This window comes from Bos indicus, chromosome 19 (genome assembly GCF_029378745.1).
Source record: "Bos indicus isolate NIAB-ARS_2022 breed Sahiwal x Tharparkar chromosome 19, NIAB-ARS_B.indTharparkar_mat_pri_1.0, whole genome shotgun sequence".
Classification (NCBI taxonomy): Eukaryota; Metazoa; Chordata; class Mammalia; order Artiodactyla; family Bovidae; genus Bos; species Bos indicus.
In genome coordinates this window covers 38,465,583-38,491,577 of record NC_091778.1, presented here as the reverse complement: position 1 = coordinate 38,491,577, position 25,995 = coordinate 38,465,583, and the positions used below count along the sequence as shown (strand labels likewise).

Below are 25,995 nucleotides of genomic sequence, written 5' to 3'. Positions count from 1 at the left end.
AAACATGCATACATACACATGTATCATACTGACAAACTTACGCTAGTTATTGGTGACTAAACACTAAAATTTTAACTCAAGGCCAACCCATAAAACATGTGGCAATTTAACAATGTGTTTGTGAGGAGCAAAAATCCCTCAGCATCACACAAAATTATTCTCCACTATTTGCTCTGTGGTTCAATAATTGGTCAGGGGTAACCTGAGCAGAGAAAGCTGATGGAAGATGTCCAAATATACAAAGGTTTTTCCACACAGAATTTTTAATTACTTTTCCCCAAACACGGTTCTCTATATTGAGCTGAGAATGACTGTGCATACTTCAGTAAGACAAAAAACCCAAACATCCATATTTCTGAGCGAACAACCTGTTCCAAGGCACCATCTCCCTATAAGCCCCAGAGAGGTTACTTTGAGGGTATAAAATAAATTAACTAGTAACAATACACACTTTAAACACTTATATTTTAAATGCACTGGAATGTCTAGAAAATGAGCTTATGAACAGCAAAGGCACTGAGCCCAAGAGGAAATGAACAGACAGGCTCCTGGCTTGCAGACAAATGAGTGGGTAGAGGAAACGTTTATGTGGAGATGATTTTTACATGATGCTTTCCTTAATCTAAAGAAAACCACAGCTCTTCACAATATATGTGCTATAAATAGATGTAACCAGTCAAAAACCTGAATATTTATTTGCCTACTTTTTTCCTTTTAAATAACTTGTCATAACCCAAATCCAATGAGTGATCAAGATAAGCAAGCCAATATGACCAAGCAGGTTGCCCAGTCAAAGCCTCATGGACATGTGACCAAGACAAATTCTCTTTCACCTAAACACTGAAGAAAATATTTTAAATAGTAATGTGGATTTTTAATGTAATATCTTTAAATATACTTCCCTCACCAAAATCAAAGTGTTTTCACACTGGTTCACATCAACGCAAAATTTCTATCAACCATTTTTGGCAATACTTGAGAGTTTTAATCACATAACTCTTGCTCAAGTAACTGCTTTCTTCTTCCCCAGCTCCTCCCTCCCCCAACAAAAACCCCACATAAATCTAAGAATTACAAAGTTCCTGTCAAATGCGTGTAAGTCTCCTTTATAAAGAGAGGAAATTAAGGTCCATTGGCTAAATGGTGAGTGAGAGGGATTCTGAGAGTTAAGAATTAGTTGAGTATATAACTGCTATGCTCTTCTCTTCCTTAAACTAAAATCCAATCAAAGGATGTTGTTATTCTTTAGTTGCTAGTCATGTCTGACTCTTTTGTGACCTGCCAGGCTCCTCTGTCCATGAGATTTCCCAGACAAGAATACTAGAGTGGGCTGCCATTTCTTCTCCAGGGAATCTTCCCCACCCAGGGATTGAACCGGCATCTCTTGCTGAGTCTCCTGAACTGTAGGCAGATTTTCTACCGTTGAGCCACTGGAGAAGCCCATAATCAAAGGATAGATGACTTTTGGCAGGGTGGGGAGCGGAGGTGAGAGTTGCTGGTAAAGAGGAAATGTACATATTCTAATATTTTTACAATGAACATGTATTATTTCTATAATAAACAGAACAACAGATCCTAAACTTAAAAATTAAATGAATACATCAAATCTATTCAGGTTCAACATATAAGATCCCTTAGACGCAAGTGTTGATGAAAGCTGGAAGAAAGTGCAAACATAATTTAACAAAGCATAAAAAGCACTTAAATCTACACCAAGCCTCAAAATACCAGCAGATTTTCAGTAACACTCAACAAGTATTTACTGAGCACCTACCACACGTGAGTTACCACAGATATAACTACTAACATGCTAATATGATCCCTGGTCTCTGGAAGCTTACAATATTGCCAATTAGTTTATAAACAGGGTGGTGGTATAGTCCTGATTTATACCTGTTTCTCCCGGAGTAATTATTAATAATGCCCCTCTCACATTTCTCCCAGTCTGGACAATAAATTACATGGTTACACATTTATGCAAAAAAACAAACATACTATTGTTCCTGCATGGCAACAGGTTTGTAAAATGTGTATCATTTCCAGGTTTTATCTTTTTAAAGTCATTCTATGAATTTTTATTACATATTAAATTTAAAATAATTTAAAAAAATTATTTTAGACCTTCATCTCATTCTGATATATACCTATCATACAATAAAATCAAAATTTGCTTCAATCAAGTAAGAGAAAATCGAAATCTGATTTTACCACATCAAAATGTATGCAAAATAAATAAACCAAATGAATAAAAAATAAAAACTTTAAAGACTATAAGCCACTTGAGATCAGGTAGTTCTTTTTGAAATACTACTTCAGCATTCTAGCCTATGTCTAGCTCAGTACTGAGAACATACTGAGGTTCAGATATTTCCCACTAAAAGGAAATAGGACAGGAAACATCTAAGTCTGAAACATCTTGTAATAATGGAAAGCAAAGAAGCTATCAGAGACTACCAAGGTGGTGTCAAAAGACTCAGAAGCCAGCCTGATAAGCTCCTAATGGATAAAAACAGGACAACTGGGTATCAACAAGGATGAGGAACAGAGCGCATTCAAACACATCAAATATGCTTAAATCCACTGGTCACCTGTAGGGGATGACAAAATAATAAGCTCATGCTTCTGAAAACTGGTTAGTGAAGGACAAGAATCAAGCATTGAACTTGCCATTCCTACCAGATCTGTACTTCAAGGAAATTAAATATTTGTTGATGGGAAATTTCTTTCTATAGAAGTATTATAATTGAAGAAGAAATTATTTTTGTATCATTTTGCATCCCGTAATGAATTAATATAGACAAAGATCCTCAGTGGCTGGTAACAGTACCAAAGAAGAAACAACCAACACCGTGCATCTCCTGGCAGCATTATACACCACCGCCTGTTAGTCCTGCCCCACACCCACAAGAAAAACTGAACCTTAATCGGATCGAGTCCGTAGATCTAAAAACCAATTTACAGGAAATAAAAAGGGACCAAGGAACATGTTAAATGGTGTCACATGGATACAATCAGCACAATCCAGACTACGGAAGATTATCCAATAAATGACATGCATTCCTCAACAAAAATTCCAAGGAAAAGGAAAAAGAAAGGAAGGAGAACCTATATATTTTATTTAATAGACATATTAACAAAGCTAGTAGAGGTGATGGCATTCCAGTTGAGCTATTTCAAATCCTGAAAAATGATGCTGTGAAAGTGCTGCACTCAATATGCCAGCAAATTTGGAAAACTCAGCAGTGGCCACAGGACTGGAAAAGGTCAGTTTTCATTCCAATCCCAAAGAAAGGCAATGCCAAAGAATGCTGAAACTACTGCACAATTGCACTCATCTCACACACTATTAAAGTAATGCTCAAAATTCTCCAAGCCAGGCTTCAGCAGTACATGACCCGTGAACTTCTAGATATTCAAGCTGGTTTTAGAAAAGGCAGAGGAACCAGAGATCAAACTACCAACATCTGCTGGATCATGCAAAAAGCAAGAGAGTTCCAGTAAAACATCTATTTCTGCTTTATTGACTATGCCAAAGCCTTTGACTGTGTGGACACAATAAACTGTGGAAAATTCTGAAAGAGATGGGAATACCAGACTACCTGACCTGCTTCTTGAGAAACCTATATGCAAGTCAGGAAGCAACAGTTAGAACTGGACATGGAACAACAGACTGGTTCCAAACAGGGAAAGGAGTACATCAAGGTTGTATACTGTCACTCTGCTTATTTCACTTTTATGCACAGTACATCATGAGAAACGCTGGACTGGAAGAAGCACAAGCTGGAATCAAGATTGCCGGGAGAAATATCAATAACCTCAGATATGCAGATGACACCACCCTTATGGCAGAAAGTGAAGAGGAACTAAAAAGCCTCTTGATGAAAGTGAAAGAGGAGAGTGAAAAAGTTGGCTTAAAGCTCAACTTTCAGAAAACGAAGGTCATGGCATCCAGTCCCACCACTTCATGGGAAATAGATGGAGAAACAGTGGAAACAGTATCAGACTTTATTTTTTGGGGCTCCAAAATCACTGCAGATGGTGACTGCAGCCATGAAATTAAAAGACGCTTACTCCTTGGAAGGAAAGTTATGGCCAACCTAGATAGCATATTCAAAAGCAGAGACATTACTTTGCCAACAAAGGTTCGTCTAGTCAAGGTTGTGGTTTTCCCAGTGGTCATGTATGGATGTGAGAGTTGGACTGTGAAGAAAGCTGAATGCTGAAGAATTGATGCTTTTGAAGTGTGGTGTTGGAGAAGACTCTTGAGGGTCCCTTGGACTGCAAGGAGATCCAACCAGTCCATTCTGAAGGAGATCAGCCCTGGGATTTCTTTGGAAGGAATGATGCTAAAGCTGAAACTCCACCTCATGCGAAGAGTTGACTCATTGGAAAAGACTCTGATGCTGGGAAGGATTGGGGGCAGGAGGGAAGGGGACGACAGAGGATCAGATAGCTGGATGGCATCACTTACTCGAAGGACGTGAGTCTGAGTGAACTCTGGGAGTTGGTGATGGACAGGGAGGCCTGGCGTGCTGCGATTCATGGGATCGCAAAGAGTCAGACACGACTGAGTGACTGAACTGAACTGAAACTAAGGAATTACAGAGGTAAAATATAGTTTTAAAATCCCCCATATTATGACATTTTCTTTTCCATAACTTAAATTTCACATCTCTAAAAACTATAATATAAAATGTACCAAACATGGTATATGTTTGATATAATAAAACTTTAATCCCAAATATGCTAACAGAGAATAATAAAAAAAGTTAAATATGTTTGAATAAAACAATTTGCCTAGTAAGATCATCACTCAGTCAAGACTGGTTAAACAGTAGACACTACTGTATCCTATACACTAAGTCAACTTTTAATTTGTCAATGAAAGGACAATAAAACTGAACTACAAACTTCTATCTTCATGTGGAACTCACTATGTAGCTCTGGCTATAGGTAAGGTTTTAGGTCTATATTGTTTACATGCTTAGCCAATGTTTTAGGAAGAACTAGCATTAAAGCTGCTTTACATGTGTTCTCTAGCTGATGGACTACACAATACATTCTGTCACCTTCATATACACAGGTCCAACTAAGAAGCCATCAGCCAAACAAAGTACGTGTATGTTTATAAAGAGAGGCCTATGGGTGAGCAGAAGACCATTTTAGACGATTTTCTCAATCTGCTGCACTATGAGGCCACCAGGATTCTCATCTTCAGTCAGGGCTGTGGTGCTGCTATCGCCATAAGCACAGTATGTGCTCAGTTGCTCAGTCATGTCCAACTCTTGTGAGTCCATGAACTGTGTAGCCTACTAGCCGCCTCTGTCCATGGAATTTTCCAGTTAAGAATACTGGAGTGAGTTCCCATTTCCTTCTCCAGGGGATCTTCCTGACCCAGGGATCAAACTCACATCTCTTGAGTCTCCTCTGGATTCTTTACCACGGTGCCACCTAGGAAGCCCAAGCAAGAATACTGAAGTGGGCTGCCATTCCCTTCTGCAAGAGATCTTCCTGACCCAGATATTGAAACCAGGTTTCCTGCATTGCAGGTGGATTCTTTACTGTTTGAGCCACCAGGAAAGCCTGTAAATAAAATGGCCTACACCACTTCACCATATAAAAATCAGATGCAAGTACAAGCCATAGCAATGGTTCTCCACTGTTAAATGAAAAACTACCTTCTTCCTTCCCTAGTTTGCTTCCTCTGTCTTGAGTCGGTTCTAAGCTGCATTTTATGGTTTCTGGAACAAGGAGACTACATAATTTTCCTCAGTTCTAGGATGTTATTGTTTTTAAGTTCTTATTTTATGGTCAATTTTGTGGAAGATCCAAACGAAGCAGCTGTAGTTTCTGACTTAGGATCCAAACCTCAGGTTCATTCTGGGCTGTTCCTTCTACCTTACCCCAACACCTAATGAACCAACAAGTCCTGTTTTTAAAAACTGACATATCCTCCCTATTCCAATTGCTAACATAACCTCTGAGTTCAGGCCCTAATCATCTCATACACACATTACAATAGTCTTTCTGCCTCCCTCTTTTAAACCACCTTACACAGAGATTTTCTAAACTACATTTTCCTAAAGAATTTGGATCATGTCATTCCCTAGCTACAAAACGATTATTGGCTTCCAGAGCCTTGGAATAAAGTTCAATACCTTAGCAAAGCATTCCAAAGCTCTCCTCCATCTGACCCAACTGACTTTTTCAGACTTGGATCCCCAAATCCTTCTCTCCCACTTAATGTCATCATGCTATTTGTAAAGTGCACCCTGACTTTTTCCACTTCTAAACCTTTGGTTATGTCATTCTTTGCTTCTACCTAGGACCACCACCACTCCACCCCCACGGCCTATATGACTATAAAATTCTAGGCACATTGCAGACCTAGCTCAAAAGTACCTATCTCCTTCATGAAGCTTTTGCTGACTACCACTTTTGTTTCCAAGAATGCTTAGGAAGATTTTTATTTACTTTTAAAAGGACATGTAAGCGAATGGAACACTCAACAGTTTTGTTTAAGCTGGGAGGAAAGTGATTTTTAAAAATCCATACCCATGTGATGTTGCCAATTTCTTCTGCCTCTTCCATAATGTAAACTTTCAATAAGTCATTTAAATATAGTGAGTTTGGATGCCACAGTTTGCCGCAGGAGGGATTCTCTGCATTAGCAAGTGAAGAGTGAAAGATAGCCAAGTAAGTACCCCCTCTATAATGGTTCAGTTCAGTGCAGTCACTCAGTCATGTCTGACTCTTTGTGACCTGATGGACTGCAGCATGCCAGGCTTCCCTGTCCATCACCAACTCCTGGAACTGGCTCAAACTCATGTGCATAGAGTTGGTGATGTCATCCAACCATCTCATCCTCTGTTGTCCCCTTCTCCTCCTGCCTTCAATCTTTCCCAGCATTAGGGTCTTTTCCAATGAGTCAGTTCTTTGCATCAGGTGGCCAAAGTATTGGAGCTTCAGCTTCAGCATCAGTTCTTCCAATGAATATTCAGGGTTGATTTCCTTTAGGATTGACTGGTTTGATCTCCTTGCATTTCAAGGGACTCTCAAGAGTCTTCTCCAACCACAGCTCAAAAGCATCAATTCAGTGCTCAGCTTTCTTTATGGTCCAACTCTCACATCCATACATGACCACTGGAAAAACCACAGCTTTGACTATATGGACCTTGGTCAGCAAAGTAATGTCTCTGCTTTTTAATATGTTGTCTAGGTTGGTCATAGCTTTTCTTCCAAGAAGCAAGTGGCTTTTAATTTGATGACTGCAGTCACGGTTCCCCAGTGACTTTGGATCCCAAGAAAATAATGTCTGTCACTGTTTCCACTGTTTCCCCATCTATTTGCCATGAAATGATGGGACGAGATGCCATGATCTTCATTTTTTGAATGTTGAGTTTTAAGCCAGCTTTTTCACTCTCCTCTCATTTTCATCAAGAGGCTCTTTAGTTGTTCTTCTCTTTCTGCCATAAGGGTGGTATCATCTGCATATCTGAGCTTATCGATATTTCTCCTGGCAATCCTGATTCCAGCTTGTGCTTCATCCAGTCCAGCATTTCTCATGATGTACTCTGCACATAAGTTAAATAAGCAGGATGACACTATACAGACTTGATGTACTCCTTTCCCAATGTGGAACCAGTCCATTGTTCTACGTTCGGTTCTAACTGTTGCTTCTTGACCTGCATACAGATTTCTCAGGAGGCAGGTAAGGTGGTCTGGTATTCCCATCTCTTTAAGAATTTTCCAGTTTGTTGTGATTTACATAGTTAAAGGCTTTAGAGTAGTCAATGAAGCAGATGTTTTTCTGGAATTCCCTTGCTTTTTCTATGATCCAACAGATGTTGGCAATTTGATCTCTGATTCCTCTGCCTTTTCTAAATCCAGCTTGAACATCTGGAAGTTCACATACTGTTGAAGCCTAGCTTGGAGAATTTTGAGCATTACTTTTCTAGCATGTGAAATGAGTGCATTTGTGTGGTAGTCTGAACATTCTTTAGCATTGCCTTTTTTGGGGATTGGAAATGAAAACTGACCTATAATGGTATTCTGCTGCAAAACCAGCACCATTTTCTCTTTCAAGAACTGCTTAATATTTATATTCTCTCAGAGCCAGACAGTGCAACCATCCAGCACAAGATAATTTCTTAGTAAAACAAAAGGTAGCTATGTGCTCCTGGAGATAGAGACTTATAACTGGACTGAAAAGGGTATCACTGTGCAAGAACTATACTTACTCATATTATAAATTATGCTTCTGCATGGACACAAGAAGGGTAGGGGAAAAAGACCTCCAAACCTACCCTAATATGGCCTTGGGCAGACATCTGTGAACATCAAAAGATAACTTTCAAAGATAATAACGTCAAAGATACTTTAAACTTATCTAGACAAATATAGAGATCCAGATACATTATACACGGTACAAATGTACAATGTATGACTAAAATTAATCTATGAAAAGATATTCAAGCTTATTTAAGCACAGAGTTTAAAAGCTTGATTTAGGATGTTTCCAAATAGAAAAAGAATATTAGTTGAAAAACTAGTGAAATCTGAACTAAATCTGGAGTTAAGCTGATAGTAATGTACCAGCGCTGGTTTCTTAGTGTATGTAAGACTTTAATAATAACAGAACTAGATGAAGAGAAACATACTCAATATTTTGTAATAATGTATAAGGGAAAATAATCTGGAAAAAAAGATAAATATCTGAATCACTTTGCTGTATATCTGAAACACAACACTGTAAATCAATTATACTTCAACAAAAATAAAGTTAAATTAAAATTTTTAAAAAAGAATTAATATATGAGAAAAGTATCTCAAAATCCTATTTGTTGTTGTTGTTCAGTTACTACGTTGTCTGACTCTTTGCAACCCCATGGACCGTAGCACTCCAGGTTCCCCTGCTGTCCTTCACTGTCTCCTGGAGATAGCTCAAATTCATGTCCAAAACCCTACACAAATGTTATAATTATTACTATGCTTTGTGTTTATATGATTTTCAACTTTATTCATAAGATATAATCATCTGGAATATTTTCATATTCTACCTTTATCATAACTTAACGTGAACAAACTGTCAACACAATGAAGTAATTTTCAAATGCTAATTTTCATAGTTTGCCAAATATACAATAAAAATATACCAACTTTAATGTTCTTACCATTTTATTTTACCTGTTCTAACAACTATAAGAGAACAATGAATTTAGCTAAAAATAATTACAGATTCATTTCTCTAATATAAAGTACTTAACTTCTAAAATCTATGTAGAATACGTAATAAGCTCAGAAATACTGATATATAATTGCTTTTTAAGTAATAATTTGTTTTCAGTTTGGTTCAGAGTAATGTGAAAGACTAAATTATATTATTTTAATGGCTGTTAGGTAAAACTCTCAGTATCAGGTTAGGAAATGGAAACACGGCCATAGAAAAAAACAAAAATAAACCTTTAAAAGTACTGGACCTTAAACTCTACCATTATTCCATAAACCACAAGAAGACTATAAAGTTATTGAACATTATCAATAGCATTTATAATATTTCTATAGAGTTAGTTGTACTGTGTTACTGTAACATTTTTAAGTGTATATTTTAACCAAAGGCTTTCTTTTTATAACCAAGAAACAAATGCATATACAGTCATCTTAAGAAAAAAGAGAGGACTAGATGAGGTGATATACACATACTTGTTTTAGTCTACAAACAATAAATGCTGGAGAGGGTGTGGAGAAAAGGGAGCCCTCTTACACTGTTGGTGGGAATGCAAAGCAGTGCAGCCACTATGGAGAACAGTGTGGAGATTCCTTAAAAAACTGGAAACAGAGCTGCCATACGACCCAGCAATCCCACTGCTGGGCATACACACCAAGGAAACCAGAACTGAAAGAGACACGTGTACCCCAGTGCTCATCACAGCACTGTTTACCAGAGCCAGGACATGGAAGCAACCTAGATGTCCATCAGCAGACGAATGGATAAGAAAGCTGTGGTACATACACACAATGGAATATTACTCAGCTATTAAAAAGAATGCATTTGAATCAGTTCTAATAAGGTGGATGAAACTGGAGCCTATTATACAGAGCAAAGTAAGTCAGAAAGAAAAACATCAATATAGTATATTAACACATACATATGGAATTTAGAAAGATGGTAATGATGACCCTATATGCGAGACAGCAAAAGAGACACAGATGTAAAGAACAGACTTTTGGATTCTGTGGGAGAAGGCAAGGGTGGGATGATTTGAGAGAAGAGCATTGAAATATGTATATTATCATATGTGAAACAGATTGCCAGTCCAGGTCCGATGCATGAGACAGGGTGCTTAGGGCTGGTACACTGGGATGACCCTGAGGGATGGGATGGGGAGGGAGGTGGGAGGGGGGTTCAGGATGGGGGACACATGTACACCCATGGCTGATTCATGTGAATGCATGGCAAAAACCACCACAATATTGTAAAGTAATTAGCCTCCAATTAGAATAAATTAAAAAAGAAAAAAAAGTACCCGTTTTGCATCTTTTCTGTGAATCTAAAATTATTCCAAAATTTAATTTTTTTTTAATTTTAAAAAAGAGAACTTACAGGGGTAGTACAAATCGAGATATAACCACATCAATGAAAAGATTTTCTTTGAATTAAAAAAACAAACTGCTTTATTAGTTTTTCTCAAAAGTGAGGGCTTTTTAAATTTTTTTTCCCATGCCACGTGGCTTGCAGGACTTCAGCGCCCCTACCAGGGACTGAACTGTGGCCTTCAGCAGTGGAAGTGCAGAGTCCTAACCACTGGATCACTAGGGAATTCCTTAAAAAACTGCTTTAACTTTGATGTTTTTCAACAGTTTCAGGTTTACTTGGTAAAGACTATCAATTACCAAATGGACTGAGTTTTTTCAGCAGGATCCACCTACAAACATGTATAGATATGTTTTATGGCTTAAATCCCAAACTGGCTAATGCCAAGATAACCTGACTTCTGACATCAGCTGGTTTGGCCAATACAGACCAGAATGCTATGTGACTATGGAATAACCTTCATTAGAGCAACTCAGCACTATTTTCCTCAGTGTGAAGTGTGCATATTTTTGGACCCAGCTTATCGAGAATTCCTCATTAGTAGATAATAACACAAGTACAAAAAGATATGTATACAAGGGTATTCATTTTATAGCACTACTTAATATAACAAAAACTTGAAACATAAATAGTGATACACACAGATCCTGGCATACTACACAGTCATTCGAATGATGATGTAGGTTTATACTAATTGACAGAGAAATATGTCCACATGAGAAAAAATAAGAGTAAAGTACATGTGGGAGTGGAATCACGCAATCCCACTACATAAAACTATGCCCACACAACTATGCATATGTATGCTCATACTGAGAGATACCTAGGATAGGGGCAAAGATGAAGGAGATACTTTGTTCCTTCATATTTTTCTGTAATCCTTAAATAATTTTGGATAAGCTTGTATAATTCTTTAGAAAAATAATAAACTATTCTTCATAACATTATAGAAGCAATTCGTTTCACGCTCAAGTAAGACACTAAGTACCCAAATACGTAATTTTTAAAAAATGACCCCTTTTCATGACTGAAAATGGTAAAATATTTGTTACTAAACTTACTGTAAACAACAGCCTTTCTAGAAAGCTGAGAAATAGTTCTATTATGAAAACATCCAACATTAGCCAAAGACTCTTGGTTGTCAATGTTAACTGCAACATTAGCTATATAATTTTAGCTTATAGACATGACAGACACGTCTCAGTATTATTTCTGCTTTATTGACTGTGCCAAAGCCTTTGACTGTGTGGATCACAATAAACTGTGGAAAATTATGAAAGAGAGGGGAATACCAGATCACCTGACCTGCCTCTTGAGAAACCTATATGCAGGTCAGGAAGCAACAGTTAGATCTGGACATGGAACAACAGACTGGTTCCAAATAGGAAAAGGAGTACATCAAGGCTGTATATTGTCACCCTGCTTATTTAACTTCTATGCACAGTACATCATGAGAAACGCTGGGCTGGAAGAAGCACAAGCTGGAATCAAGACTGCCGGGAGAAATCTCAATAACCTCAGATATGCAGATGACACCACCCTTATGGCAGAAAGTGAAGAGGAACTAAAAAGCCTCTTGAGGAAAGTGAAAGAGGAGAGTGAAAAAGTTGGCTTAAAGCTCAACATTCAGAAAACGAAGATCACGGCATCTGGTCCCATCACTTCATGGGAAATAGATGGGGAAACAGTGGAAACAGTGTCAGACTTTATTTTTTGGGGCTCCAAAATCACTACAGATGGTGACTGCAGCCATGAAATTAAAAGACGCTTACTCCTTGGAAGGAAAGTTATGAGCAACCTAGATAGCATATTCAAAAGCAGAGACATTACTCTGCCAACAAAGGTCTGTCTAGTCAAGGCTATGGTTTTTCCAGTGGTCATGTATGGATGTGAGAGTTGGACTGTGAAGAAAGCTGAGCACCCGTGAAGAATTGATGCTTTTGAACTATGGTGTTGGAGAAGACTCTTTAGAGTCCCTTGGACTGCAAGGAGATCAGCCCTGGGATTTCTTTGGAAGGAATGATGCTAAAGCTGAAACTCCAATACTTTGGCCACCTCATGCGAAGAGTTGACTCATTGGAAAAGACTCTGATGCTGGGAGGGGTCGGGAGCAGGAGGAAAAGGGGATGACAGAGGATGAGATGGCTGGATGGCATCACCGACTCGATGGACATGAGTTTGAGTGAACTCCAGGAGATGGTGATGGACAGGGAGGCTTGGAACGCTGCGATTCACGGGGTCGCAAGAGTCGAACATGACTGAGCGACTGAACTGAACTGAGAGCTAAATTACAGTTATAAATATCAAGTTATTTCACATAGATTCTACTTACAAATAGACACGTATTGTTTATAGTGTTTATACCTTAGCTTAGATCCGTCAATAGATTTTTTTTGCACGAGCAACACAGATCTGTCCTGTTGCCAAGGATTTATGCTTCCACACCAATGAACCGGGGAGCTGCAAAAGAACTTACAACATATTCAGTATTCTCTATTATATGAGAGATGAAGAAAAATGAAGCTTTAAAATGTTAAATGGTTCCTGTAAGGTCAACAGCTAGTTGATGGCACAGCTTGGTCTATTACCCAGATTCTGGTCCTAAGGGTCAAAATGAATTATTTCTACATACTCATTAGGACTCAGGCTTCCTTGGTAGCTCAGATAGTAAAAAAAATCTGCCTGAAATGCAGAACCGGGTTCAATCACTGGGTTGGAAAGATCCCCTGGAGAAGGGAATGGATATCCACTCCAGTATCCTTGCCTGGAGAATTCCCTGGACAGAGGAGCCTGGTGGGCTGTAGACCATGGTTTACCAAGAGTTGGACATGACTGAGTGACTAACACTTTCACACACACGCCCATTAGGACAGTGAAGATAAAAATACAATTTCAAGGGTCAGCAAAGACGTAGACCAAACAAGACTTCACACGTTTCTGGTGGAGATACAAAAGGGCACACTCGCTCTGGAAAACAGTTTGGCGGTTTGTTACAAAGTTAAACACACACACCTATCATCAAGCAGTCCCACTCCTAGGTATTTACTCTAGAGAAATGGGAATTTATATTCACCCCAAACTAGAAACAATCCAAATGCCCTTTAAGAATGAATAAACAATCTGTGGTGTACCCACACAATGGGATATTACTTGGTGATAAAAAGGAACAAACTGTTGATAACCAAAAAACTTGGATGAATCTCATAAGCATCATGCTAAAGTGGAGGAAGACAGTCTCAAAAGGCTACATACTGACTGATCCTATTTACGTAGCACTTTCCAAAAGAGGACACTATAGAGACGGACAACAGATCAATGGTTGCCAGAGTGGAGGGTGGGGGAGAGTACCAGTGCAAAGGGATTACAGGAAAGAGTCTTGAGGGACGGACTTGTTCTATATCCTGACGTGGTGGTGGTCACATGAATCTATACAGGTACTGATACAAAGAACTGTACACATGCCAAAACATCAATTTTGCTGTACATTATTTTAAAAATAAAACAGGGACTCCCCTGGTGGTCCACTGGTTAGGACTTCAGGCTTCCACTGTAGGGGGCACAGATTTGATCCCTGGTCGGGGAACTAGGATCCTGCACACTACACGGCATGGCCAAAATATCTCTTTTTAAATAACAATTTAACAAAATTACTTACATAGTCTCTGGCTTCTAAAAGCCAGAAATATTTATGGGTTTTTAAATTTAATTTTAAAACTAATTTTTCAATTACCAAAATAAAATCATTTGATGGGTCTTTTCCTACAAAATCTCAACACTAAGAAAAGAACACATTCACTTTGGCAAGTTACATAACCTCACTTTGTCTTAATTTCCCTGTTGAAAAATGGGGATAATAATACCTACCTCAAAGGGTTATATGAGGATTAAATGGTAGCTAAATAAAGAAAAATACAGACAAAGTCACAGTATACATAACTTTGGGTATGGAAATGAAAGACAACTCCAGCCAAGTAACTTTTAAGTTTTGTCCTTCCATTGAACCAGGTTCTGATGATTGCTTTTCTGACAGAGATATCTCTGAAAGGTAGTCCAAGCCCAGAGTCTGATTTTCACACAGAGGTAAAAATTCACTATTGAGTCCTTGATGTATTTTTATCCTGTAACCATTTTACACAAGTAAATTGATATTTAAACCACATTTTGTGTTAAAGGTTATGCTGTATATATTTATTACATTTGTATACGTTTATATGTATTTGTATATATTTCTTAGTCCACTCAATTCTACCTAACAATGAATAAACAGGTAGCCAGTGTTTGACTGTACGTGTGTGTGTATTAAGCAAGAGTAAGTGTCCCATCTTTTAGAAGAACATAGTTTAAATGTTAGGCAAAATGAGAATCCAATTTTAACCTTTCCAGAGTTTCATCTTTAAGAATTAATTCTCTTTATGCAATAACTGGGCTTCCGTGGTGAGACTGAGCAGTAAAGAATCCTCCTGCCAATGCAGGAGATGCAGGTTCAATCCTTGAGTCAGGAAGATCCCCTGCAGAAGGAAATGGCAACCCGCTCCAGTATTCTTGCTGGGGAAATCTCACAGACAGAGGAGCCTGTCTGTGCGTTATAGTCCATGAGGTCTCAAAAGAGTCAGACACAACTTAGCGACTAAACAACAATAATGCAATAACTAGGTCATAAATATGATGATTTCCTTCATGCCACGTTTCTTAACACTTCAAACTCATACCATTAAGCACAGCTTTTCATTTTATCACTACCCCCATCCCCATTTACTCCAGTAAGCATTTGTTTAGCATCAACTTCAAGAAAATACTTTTTGTTAAGTTCTATTTAGGGCAGTGATTTTCAAACTGTCTGTCCCAACCCAAGTTTTACAAATGAAACAGTGTAAAACAACAGCCTGTCTCCCAGATGGTAAGGCTAAGTACTGTTTCTGGAGCTTTGTTTCAATTGTAGGTGGTGGAACACATGTGAGGGAATACACGTGGGCATGCATATACTGCTTCTCTCTGTGGATCATGGTCCAAAAAGTTTGAGAAACAGTGTTACAGAGAATTAAATAAACACCAGTTCTAGATTTAGAAGAGTCCAACCCTGCAACAGCTAGCTCCTGTGGAATGTCTTTAGGACTCTCTGTACCACCTGACCTTAGAGACACAAGACATCTTTAAAGAAAAAAAATCTAACTTTCCATTTGAGGTGATGAAAAGGTTGAGGAGTTTCTGAAAGGCAGAAAAAACTACCTTTTGGATGCAGTTTTAATTCCTGACGAGTTGGAATGGATGCGTAAGTGTCTACGTTGTTTACCACAATCTGACAGGAGGAAACTAGCCATTTGAAATCATATAATTTTTAAATTAGAAAAATTATTTAGTATACATATGCAAGGATCAAAAAATTTAAGTACAGAAGAGAATATAGTGAATACAGCAGCATTACTCATGACAGCTACACCAGAAACAATCCAAATGTCCATTAATGATAGAAAGTGACAGTGAAGTCACTCAGTCGTGTCTGACTCTTTGCAACCCCATGGACTGTAGCGTACCAGGCTCCTCCATCCATGGGATTTTCCAGGCAAGAATACTGGAGTGGGTTGCCATTTCCTTCTCCAATTAATGGTAGAATGGAGAAATAAATTATAATGTATGTATACAATGAATATTATATGAGAATAAATGAAGCATTATTACATACAATATGAATGAATCTTATAAGCCATACTCAAAAGAGTACATATTGTATTACACTTAAATATGGCTTAGAGATTTTTCACAATATATAGCTTCTTCATTCTTTTTTGTAGCCATATAAAATTTACTCAATTGCATGAATATACATTAACTTATTTATCCAATTCTTACTGTAAGGATTTAGGATTTTCCTAAACACTTACTGAGTTAATTTAAATGACTTTGTATGCCTAGTGTGTATGCCTGGTATGCTGAAGAAAACGGAAGAGCTCAGGATGCTTCAGGCAAGGTTAAGTTCAAACTCTTGTTCAGTCACTCATTCATGTCTGACTCTTTGCGACCCCATGGACTGCAGCACACCAGGCTTCCCTGTCATTCGCCATCTCCTGGAGTTTCCCCAAACTCAAGTCCATTGAGTTGGTGATGCCAATCAATCATCTCATCTTCTGTTGTCCCCTTCTCTGCCTACCTTCAATCTTTCCCATCATTAGGGTCTTTTCCAATGGGTTGGCTCTTTGAATCAGAGGCCAAAATACTGGAGCATCAGCTTCAGCAACAGTCCTTCCAATGAATATTCAGGGTTGATTTCCTTTAGGATTGACTGGTTTGGTCTCCTTGCTGTCCAAGGGACTCTCAAAAGTCTTCTCCAACACCACAGTTCGAAGGCATAAATTCTTTGGCATTCAGCCTTCTTAGGGTTCACCTCTCACATTCATACATAACTACTGGAAAAACCATAGCTTTGACTATACAGATCTTTAGAGGCACAGTAAATGCTGTCTACGTTTGTCATTGTTTTTCTTCCAAGGAGCAAGAAGCTTTTAATTTTATGGCTACAGTCACTATCTGCAGTGATTTTGGAGCCCAGAAAATAAAGTCTGTCACTGTTTCCATTGCTTCCCCATCTATTTGCCATGAAGTGATAGGACCAGATGCCATGATCTTAATTTTTTGAATGTTGAGTTTTAAGCTAGCTTTTTCACTCTCCTCTTTCACCTTCATCAAGAGGCTCTTTAATCTCTTTAATTCCTCTTCTCTTTCTGCCATAAAGGTGCCGTCATCTGCATATCTGAGCTTATTGATATTTCTCCCCTCAACCTGATTCCAGCTTATGATTCATTCAGCCAGGCATTTCACATGGTCTGTGAGCCATGAACTTCCAGATGTTCAAGCTGGTTTTAGAAAAGGCAGAGGAACCATATATCAAATTGTCAACATCTGCTGGATCATGGAAAAAGCAAGAGAGTTCCAGAAAAACATCTATTTCTGCTTTATTGACTATGCCAAAGCCTTTGACTGTGTAGATCACAATAAACTGTGGAAAATTCTTCAAGAGATGGGAATACCAGACCACCTGACCTGCCTCTAGAGAAACCTATATGCAGGTCAGGAAGCAACAGTTAGATCTGGACATGGAACAACAGACTGGTTCCAAACAGGAAAAGGAGTACGTCAAGGCTATATATTGTCAATCTGCTTGTTTAACTTATATGCAGAGTACATCATGAGAAACGCTGGGCTGGAAGAAGCACAAGCTGGAATCAAGATTGCTGGGAGAAATATCAATAACCTCAGATATGCAGATGACACCACCCTTATGGCAGAAAGTGAAGAGGAACTAAAAAGCCTCTTGAGAAAAGTGAAAGAGGAGAGTGAAAAAGTTGGCTTAAAGCTCAACTTTCAGAAAACGAAGATCATGGCATCTGGTCCCATCACTTAATGGGAAATAGATGGGGAAACAGTGGAAACAGTATCAGACTTTATTTTTGGGGGTTCCAAAATCACTACAGATGGTGACTGCAGCCATGAAATTAAAAGACGTTTACTCCTTGGAAGGAAAGTTATGAGCAACCTAGATAGCACATTCAAAAGCAGAGACATTACTTTGCCAACAAAGGTCTGTCTAGTCAAGGCGATGGTTTTTCCAGTGGTCATGTATGGATGTGAGAGTTGGACTGTGAAGAAAGCTGAGCACCGAAGAATTGATGCTTTTGAACTGTGGTGTTGGAGAAGACTCTTGAGAGTCCCTTGGACTGCAAGGAGATCCAACCAGTCCATCCTAAAGGAGATCAGTCCTGGGTGTTCACTGGAAGGACTGATGCTAAAGCTGAAATTCCAGTACTTTGGCCACCTCATGCGAAGAGTTGACTCATTGGAAAAGACTCTGATGCTGGGGGGGATTGGGAGCAGGAGGAGAAGGGGATGACAGAGGATGAGATGGCTGGATGGCATCACCAACTCGATGGACATGAGTTTGGGTGAACTCTGGGAGTTGGTGATGGACAGGGAGGCCTGGCATGCTGCAGTTCATGGGGTTGCAAAGAGTCGGACACAACTGAGTGACTGAACTGACTGACTGAACTGACTCTGCATATAAGTTAAATAAGCAGGTTGGTAATATACCCTGACATACTCCTTTCCCAATTTTGAATCTATCTGTTTTTCCATGTCTGGTTCTAACTGTTGCTTCTTGACCTGCATATAGGTTTCTCAGGAGGCAGAAAGGTGGTCTTGTATTCCCATTTCTTTAAGAATTTTCCAGTTTGTTGTGATCTACACAGTCAAACGCTTTAGTGTAGTCAAGGAAGCAGAAGTAAGATGTTTTTCTGGAATTCTCTTGCTTTTTCTATGATCCAATGGATGTTGGCAATTTGATCTCTGATTCTTCTGCCTTTTCTAAATCCAGCCTGTACATCTGGAATTTCTTGGTTCACAAACTGCTGAAGTCTAGCTTAAAGGATTTTGAGCATTATTTTTCTAGCATGTGAAATGAGTGCAATTCTGTGGTAGTTTGAACATTCTTTGCCCTTGCTCTTCTTTGGGACTGGAATGAAAACTGACCTTTTCCAGTCCTGTGGCCACTGCTGAGTTTTCCAAATTTGCTGGCATATTGAGTGCAGCACTTTAAGAGCATCATCTTTGAGGATTTGAAATAATTCAGCTGGAGTTCCATCACCTCCACTATCTTTGTAGTGATGCTGCCAAAGGCCCACTTGACTTCACACTCCAGGATATCTGGCTCTAGGTGAGTGATCACACCATTGTGGTTATCCAGGTCATTAAGATCTTTTTTGTTCAAACTTCAGCTCTTAGTATATTAATATAGGAAAAGTCCGTGGTCAGCTGGGACATAGTTTTAAGAGGAACCAGGGGAAAAAAACAGATTTATGTACAAAACTGAAGTCACAAATGCTCTCCTTGCCTCCCCCTCAAGAAACAAAACAGTACTTTACTGTATTATTTTTTACATTTCAATATTCATAGGCCACTGATATTATTCTAGATATATTAAAATGATATATTCAAAAGGGTAAAAACAATTTATAAGGGCCTAGTTATAAATCTCATTTTATAGCTCACACAGTATAATTAAGAAGTTATATGCTGGGACTTCCCCGGTAGTCCAGTGGTTAACAATTCGCCTGCCAATGCAGGGGACACAAGTTTAATCCCTGGTCCAGGAAGATCCCACATGTTGTGGAGCAACTAAGCCTGTGTGTCACTACTGGAGCCCCTGCGCCTACAGCCTTTGCTCCCCAAGAGAAATCACCACAATGAGAATCCCACGCACCACAACTCTAGGGCAGTCCCTGCTCCACGCAACTAGAGAAAGCCCATGAGCAGCAACCAAGACCCAGTGGAGCGAAAAATACACAAAAAATGTTTAAAAGATTATTTAAAAAAAGAAGTTATATTCCATTGAATCCCCCAAACTGAATCTAAATCACAAAGCTGAAAAGTATAAATGTGTTGAAGATTATATTCTACATTAGCACTGAAGTCAAAAGGAATCACCCACACTGCCTATCTTGGTGAAATCCAGGTAGAGTCACAATTCTCTGATACCATGGTCTTTACATCCATGGTAAAGACCAAAAATCATGCTCAGGAGCCATTCTTTGCATTATTTCCATTCTTATTCTCTTCCAGTAATCCCTTCTCACCACACACTGACTGGCCTATCAAGAAACTGACAAAAGCAACAAGCCATCTACTGAGCCATTTGACTCCAGTAAACTAGACAGAAAAAAAAAAAAAAAAAATACACCACTTCCAAAAAAAAGTTTACTTGGCAAAATGTATTATAGTTGAGAAAAAACTATGTTAACTCAATCATCTAAACCTTGTTTAGTCAGTGGGCTCACATAGCATAAATGCTGCTGTTATACATTCTGGCCAAGACTAAGTTTTTTTCAAGTGTTCTGCGAAGTCTAAGGTGAGGCTAAGACCATTACTTGCCAACTCTTCTTTATCAGCAATCCAATACTAGTGACTGATTCCACTCATGGGCAAGCCCCTAGGTGGCTCAATAATAAAAGAAAATAAGGCTTAGCAGATTCCCTTGAGCTATTTCCTAATGCATTACTGATGTGCCTACCTTATCTGAAAGTCTCTAGCTAACTCTTGGGTTATGGACTTATCACAGTGATATTCTGCAAAAATGACAGAATAATTTAATTCTATAGAACTCAAGAAACCCTATTTTTAAAGTTCTGTGTATTGAATAAAACTGTATATGTGCCCTGAATCTACTTTTCAAAGTAATCAGACTCTTAAAGTATGTTTATGTATGTGAAGTCGCTCAGTCATGTCCGACTCTTTGAGACCCCATGGACTGTAGCCTACCAGGCTCCTCCATCCGTCCATGGGATTTTCCAGGCAAGAGTACTAGAGTGGGTTGCCATTAAAAAAAAATAATGTATTTTACCATAAACTTTCCTTTTTGACTAAAAACAATGCTGGGAACTATATACACAACCTAAAGTTATAGGTCTAAAGTGGAGAGCTGATCAAATTTGACAGGTAAGGGACCTTACTTTTCTTTCCTTCACCCATCAAAGCAAAAATGCCTTAGGCACTCAAAGTTATAGCCCTAATAATAGTTTATGATCAAAACCTCAGAAGAGCAATGAGAATTTTTTAAGAAAAAAATGTTCATAAGTGTTTTCAAATATTGAAGATAATGCTATATAAACAAACAGATTAACTAAAATAAGCATTAGATGTCTTCACTGATTCCACCAAGCACTTTATGACTTGCATTAACCATGAAAATTTACACAAGGCTTTGCACGTGATTCAGCTCTGGACACAGAACTCATTGAGCTACATTAGTGTCCTAAAACACCCCTTTCACCACGTAAGCTCTGAAAAGGCTTAAAACAAGCACAGCCTGTGGGTAACACTGTTGAATTTGGAGCTAAGTTTTATTGTCTCCACCAAGTTCAGCCAGCCATAGAGCAACAAATCAAAGTTCCAACAAGCACAGTGCACCTGCAAGACTTAGGTATGCACCAAGTTAAATATTTGCAATTTTTTCATCTCAAATCAGCACAAATTAAAGTATGCAGATCGCAGCACCAGACTTCTAAATCCTGTAAGCCAAAATGATCTGCAGTTTCACTCCATCACTCCTGTCCTACCATTGAGTCCTTAATGTGTATATGTGCCTGTGTTCCAGAAGTTCATATATATTATCTCTAATATCATAACAAACCCCATTGTTCCGATGAGGAAACTGAGGCTATAGCGAGGTCAAGGTGATTAGTCCAATGCTGTAAAGGCAGTGGAGCTTTATTCGAACCTAGTTCTGCCTGGCTCCAAAGAACCATCTTCCTGATCCTCCCTCAGCTAAAGTCACTAACTCCAACACCAACTCACTTTTACTAAAATAAATTCTGCTTATCAAAATCATTTTATCAAAATGCTGTCTGAAATGATGACAATAGATGAGAAAAACATCATACCTAAAACGGTAGCATAAGACTCAGGAATTCCTGGCGAGGAAATGCAGTCACCTCCTTTAGTTCCAAAGGCTATGATTCAAAATACGAGAGAGTCCAGTTGAGTTCTTTTTTGCTTTTGGTTGTCTCTCAACTGACTTTTTAGAACAAGGGAAATGAAACTCAAGAGTATATTCACATTTTGGTGAAATTTTCCAAAACTCTTGAGAAAAGGGTGACTTGTTTTTAAACAGTTCACTTTTACAAGTTTGCTTCTTCGAAAGGCTTCAGACATTCAAAAACAAAATCACATCAGCAGCATTACTAATCAACTTTTTTCTACAGACTTGAAAAGTATTTTCTTACCACACTACAAGATTACTTCCCATACTGAGAGCAGAAATGGAAACAGCTCTGGGTGTCACGCATCAGATCTTGAGGCCACAGTTGCAGAAAGTAGGTGCTGTTTCCCTTGAGTAGAAGCTGCTGATCTGAAACCTCCTAAGGGAAGGGTGTCTGAAGAAGAGCGTTGAAAAAACTACAGCAAGCTGTTTGTGTTAATGAGAGTGAGTAGCCGGCACCACTACTCCATGTTTCACTGCTATGCAATTGTTTTCCAGCTTCCAAGCTCTGAATTTGGCAGAGAGAATGCTGTTCTCACAGCCATATGAGTTATATGATCAGCTGCTTTGTGGTGTGTGGGTGTTTACCTAGGTAAGTGACTGGTTAGAAGAGGTTCTGTGATGTTAAATCAAGGAAGCACACTGTCCCCTGAGATTTTAATGATTTGTCATATACTACACTGAGAAAGAAAAGCAACATATTTGCAATTTTGAAATTCCTTGGGCTTAGGATAGGCAAATAATTTCTGACAGTAAAACTTTAGGCACAACATGAAAGAAAACATAACCTGCAATATAAGCCACCTCAATCACGTTTATTAGATAATAAAAATGCAATATTTGCAATCTCAGCATGCTTTCAAATTTCATAGGATATACTGCGTAATTATTAGAATAAATGCTATTCTTCAGGTGAATGAAACAGATTTTATGCAAGATTCCAAGGCTCCTTTGCCATCCAAAATGCAGTTAATACCATAAATTCCTTAGCCTCTCAGAAACTCCAAAATATCAAAAATATGAACGTCCTAAAGGATTTTGTAAGCGAAAAATATTATCAGAATTACAAGCTCCTGGAGCGCTGGGGACCTGTTTCTTTTATCTCACCGCCCATCATAACACTATCACACACTGTCTCCTGACTGAGATATGGTCAAAAGGCAAAAACTGAGGGCAGGGTGATTTAAACAAGAATAGCTGATATTTATCCCCTGCTTATTGTAGAATTGTGCAACATTCATACCTAATTCTAGATTTTAAACACAGAGACTGAATTATTTCCTTATTATAATTAAAATCCTTCCATTAAAACGAAATTTAAAAATGGATGATTCTGCTGGTAACATCACTCTGAAAAAAAGACATGAAATCACACTTAATAAAGTTGAAAAATCTTCACAGAGCAGGTACTCTACCAGGGGAAAGATAAGGCCTTCTTTTAAGAGATCAGATCAACCTCAAACAACACAAATTGATTCCAGATAGGCATTATAAAACAGACCACTGATTCTGCTGTTGAAATCTGCTATACTTAGAAGATAGTGCCAGGCACATTTAGACACATTTAAACAAGTTATCCTGACTCCAGTTTTAACTTTTTCTGAAATTCTCACATACATTTCTTTACTGCAAGACAGGGAAATGATACCTTACAAATACCTAACTCACTGTAATCAAAGAGCAAAACATGAGGATACATATTTCATCTAGTTTGTTGCTTACTGCTCCGGACCAAAGTAATGCCAATCCTCAAGAAAGAAAGCAAAACACAAAACTCAAAGTCCTTTCAATACAGATTTTAACCTCAGGGCCCAGGACCAGGCTCAAGATGACTGTAATTGCATACAAAATTATGAGTGTCTATTTCCCCTGCAAGAGGGTCCTAAAGGCTTCCATGAATCCAAAGAGAGGTTAGGAACCACTAAAATAGACATTTTCAGAATCCCGAAAACGCAGCAGTGTACATTTTCAACAAAATTATACTAAAGGCAGTATCTATCTGAATATATGTGCACAGTCCTGATACAAACATCCCAGATGCCTGCCAGCCCTGTCACGGTACAGCTCACCACTCTCAAATCAGCCCTACATGGGAACACAACCAGCATTCAGTGCACACACTCTCACACGCCAACCACAGCAGCTCTTCATTCCCTAAGCACACACATGTCAACAAAGCATGTGCTATTTGCCATTCCCAGAACAATACGGACCAGGCCATCTCTGGGAAAGAAAAAAAAAAAAAAATTCGTCCCCAAATATTACCCTATGTATTTACTATGCCTTGACCACAGATGTTAAACATTACAACAGAAAAAACGAATTTTTAAAAAAAATGAAATTCCCACACACCATACGTAATTAACTGGGGGAAAAAACTCCATCACTCAGGTATTACTGGGGATCCACGGGAGATGTAATGTATATAGGGGAAACGCTGGAAAGATGATACTTGAACACAGAGGCAACCTGAGGACAATCAAAGACAAGACTCACACAGCAATATCCTGAGAGCATGGTTGTGGAAAGCACCCTTCTCCAGAGGCAAAAGCACATTCCTTTGATTGGCACAAGCCATTCCTGACAATGGATCCGCGATGACAGGGACTGTTCAGCAATCAGGAAGTGTGTGTGTGTGTGTATGTGTGTGTGTGTGCACGCGCGGGCGCGTGTTGTGGGGGAGGGATGTGCTAGATGGGATCAAAGACTGGCCCTCTTCAAGAAGAGCAGACGGGATCTTAAATCGTGAAGACAGTGTTCCAGGGTGAAGCAGGGGTATTTTTCATTTCTGGCGGAGACATTCCTCGACAATGAACATGTTCTGTGCAGATGTAACGGGGGTGTCACTACCTTTAGTGGCTCCCATCTAAGAATCTTAAGCAGAGCCTGATTGGAGGGGAGGCTGTGGTGGGGGTGGAGAAAGGTCTGCATTACCCTCTGGGTGAGTATTGGGCGGGTGTACACTTAGATGCATTTTTATCTCAGGCGGCACAATACTCCCGGGGGTTGGTGGTTTGGGCGCAGCCGCAGGGCAGGGGAGGCAGTGGGTGCAAGCCACCAGCTGCTGGGCAGGAGAATGCTCGAAGGAGGACCGCTGCAAACCTCCCCTCGGCCCGCTACCCCGTGCAACCCCAGCTTCCCCTCGGGCCTTCGGGCGAGCGCATTCTGCAAAACTGGAGCCCAGCCCGGGTCCGAGAAAGAGGGGGCGAAGGAACAGAAGCCGGCGCCTCCAACCAGGCTCCGGGCCAGAAGAGCTCAACGCCCGGGGCCTCCCCTCCGGATGGGGGCTGCTCCGGCCTAGTGCACGCAGCTGCCTCGGCGAAGGGTTAACCCGGCGCCCAGAGCCCCTGTCGGCTCGGAGGGCGGCGGAGAGGAAGGGCTGCTGCCAGGGGCGCAGCCGCGACTGTGGCGTGTACGTGGGGGGCAGGGGCTCCTACTCACCCGGGCCGGCCGCCTCCGCCTCCGCCGCCCCGACCGCCGCCTCGGCGGTCCATCCCTGCGGCGGGGGGCCTGTAGCCGCGGCGCTCGAGTAACAACCGCCGGCCGGGCCGGCCCCTCCCCCCTGCCCAACGTCTGTCCTCAGGGCCGCTCCGCAGACCCGGCCTCGGCCGCCGCCGCCGCCGCCGCCGCAGCGCTACGTGGCCGCCGCTCCGACGTCTCGCGACTCCCTTCCGAGCGCGCGAGGGCGAGCGGGGCTGGCGGGGCGGGCGGTGCGCGGGGAGGGAGGCAGGGGAGGGGGGGGTGTGCGTGTGTGGTTGTGTGTGCAGAGAGGGGGGCAGGGAGAGAGGGAGGGCGAGCAGCGGCGAGAGCGCGCGCGCGCCCGCGGCCCCTTCCCTTGCCGGCCCCCCCCCGCCCGCCCAACAGGGAGCCCGACACCTCC

General features: G+C 40.1%; 1 protein-coding gene across 4 annotated transcripts in view; it reads right to left on the bottom strand.

Moving 5' to 3' along the window:
- Window positions 1–25,826, bottom strand: part of ZNF652 (zinc finger protein 652) — a 66,481-nt gene extending 40,655 nt beyond the window's left edge. For 2 of the 4 annotated variants that reach the window (XM_070773306.1, XM_019981385.2), the window contains exon 1: window positions 25,557–25,826. The gene's annotated coding sequence lies outside the window, so the exon portion shown is untranslated. Of the gene's footprint in view, window positions 1–12,958; window positions 25,525–25,556 lie in introns of those variants that run through there. The other 2 variants (XM_019981388.2, XM_019981387.2) reach the window with 2 other exon arrangements.
- Window positions 25,827–25,995: the final 169 nt, after the last annotated feature.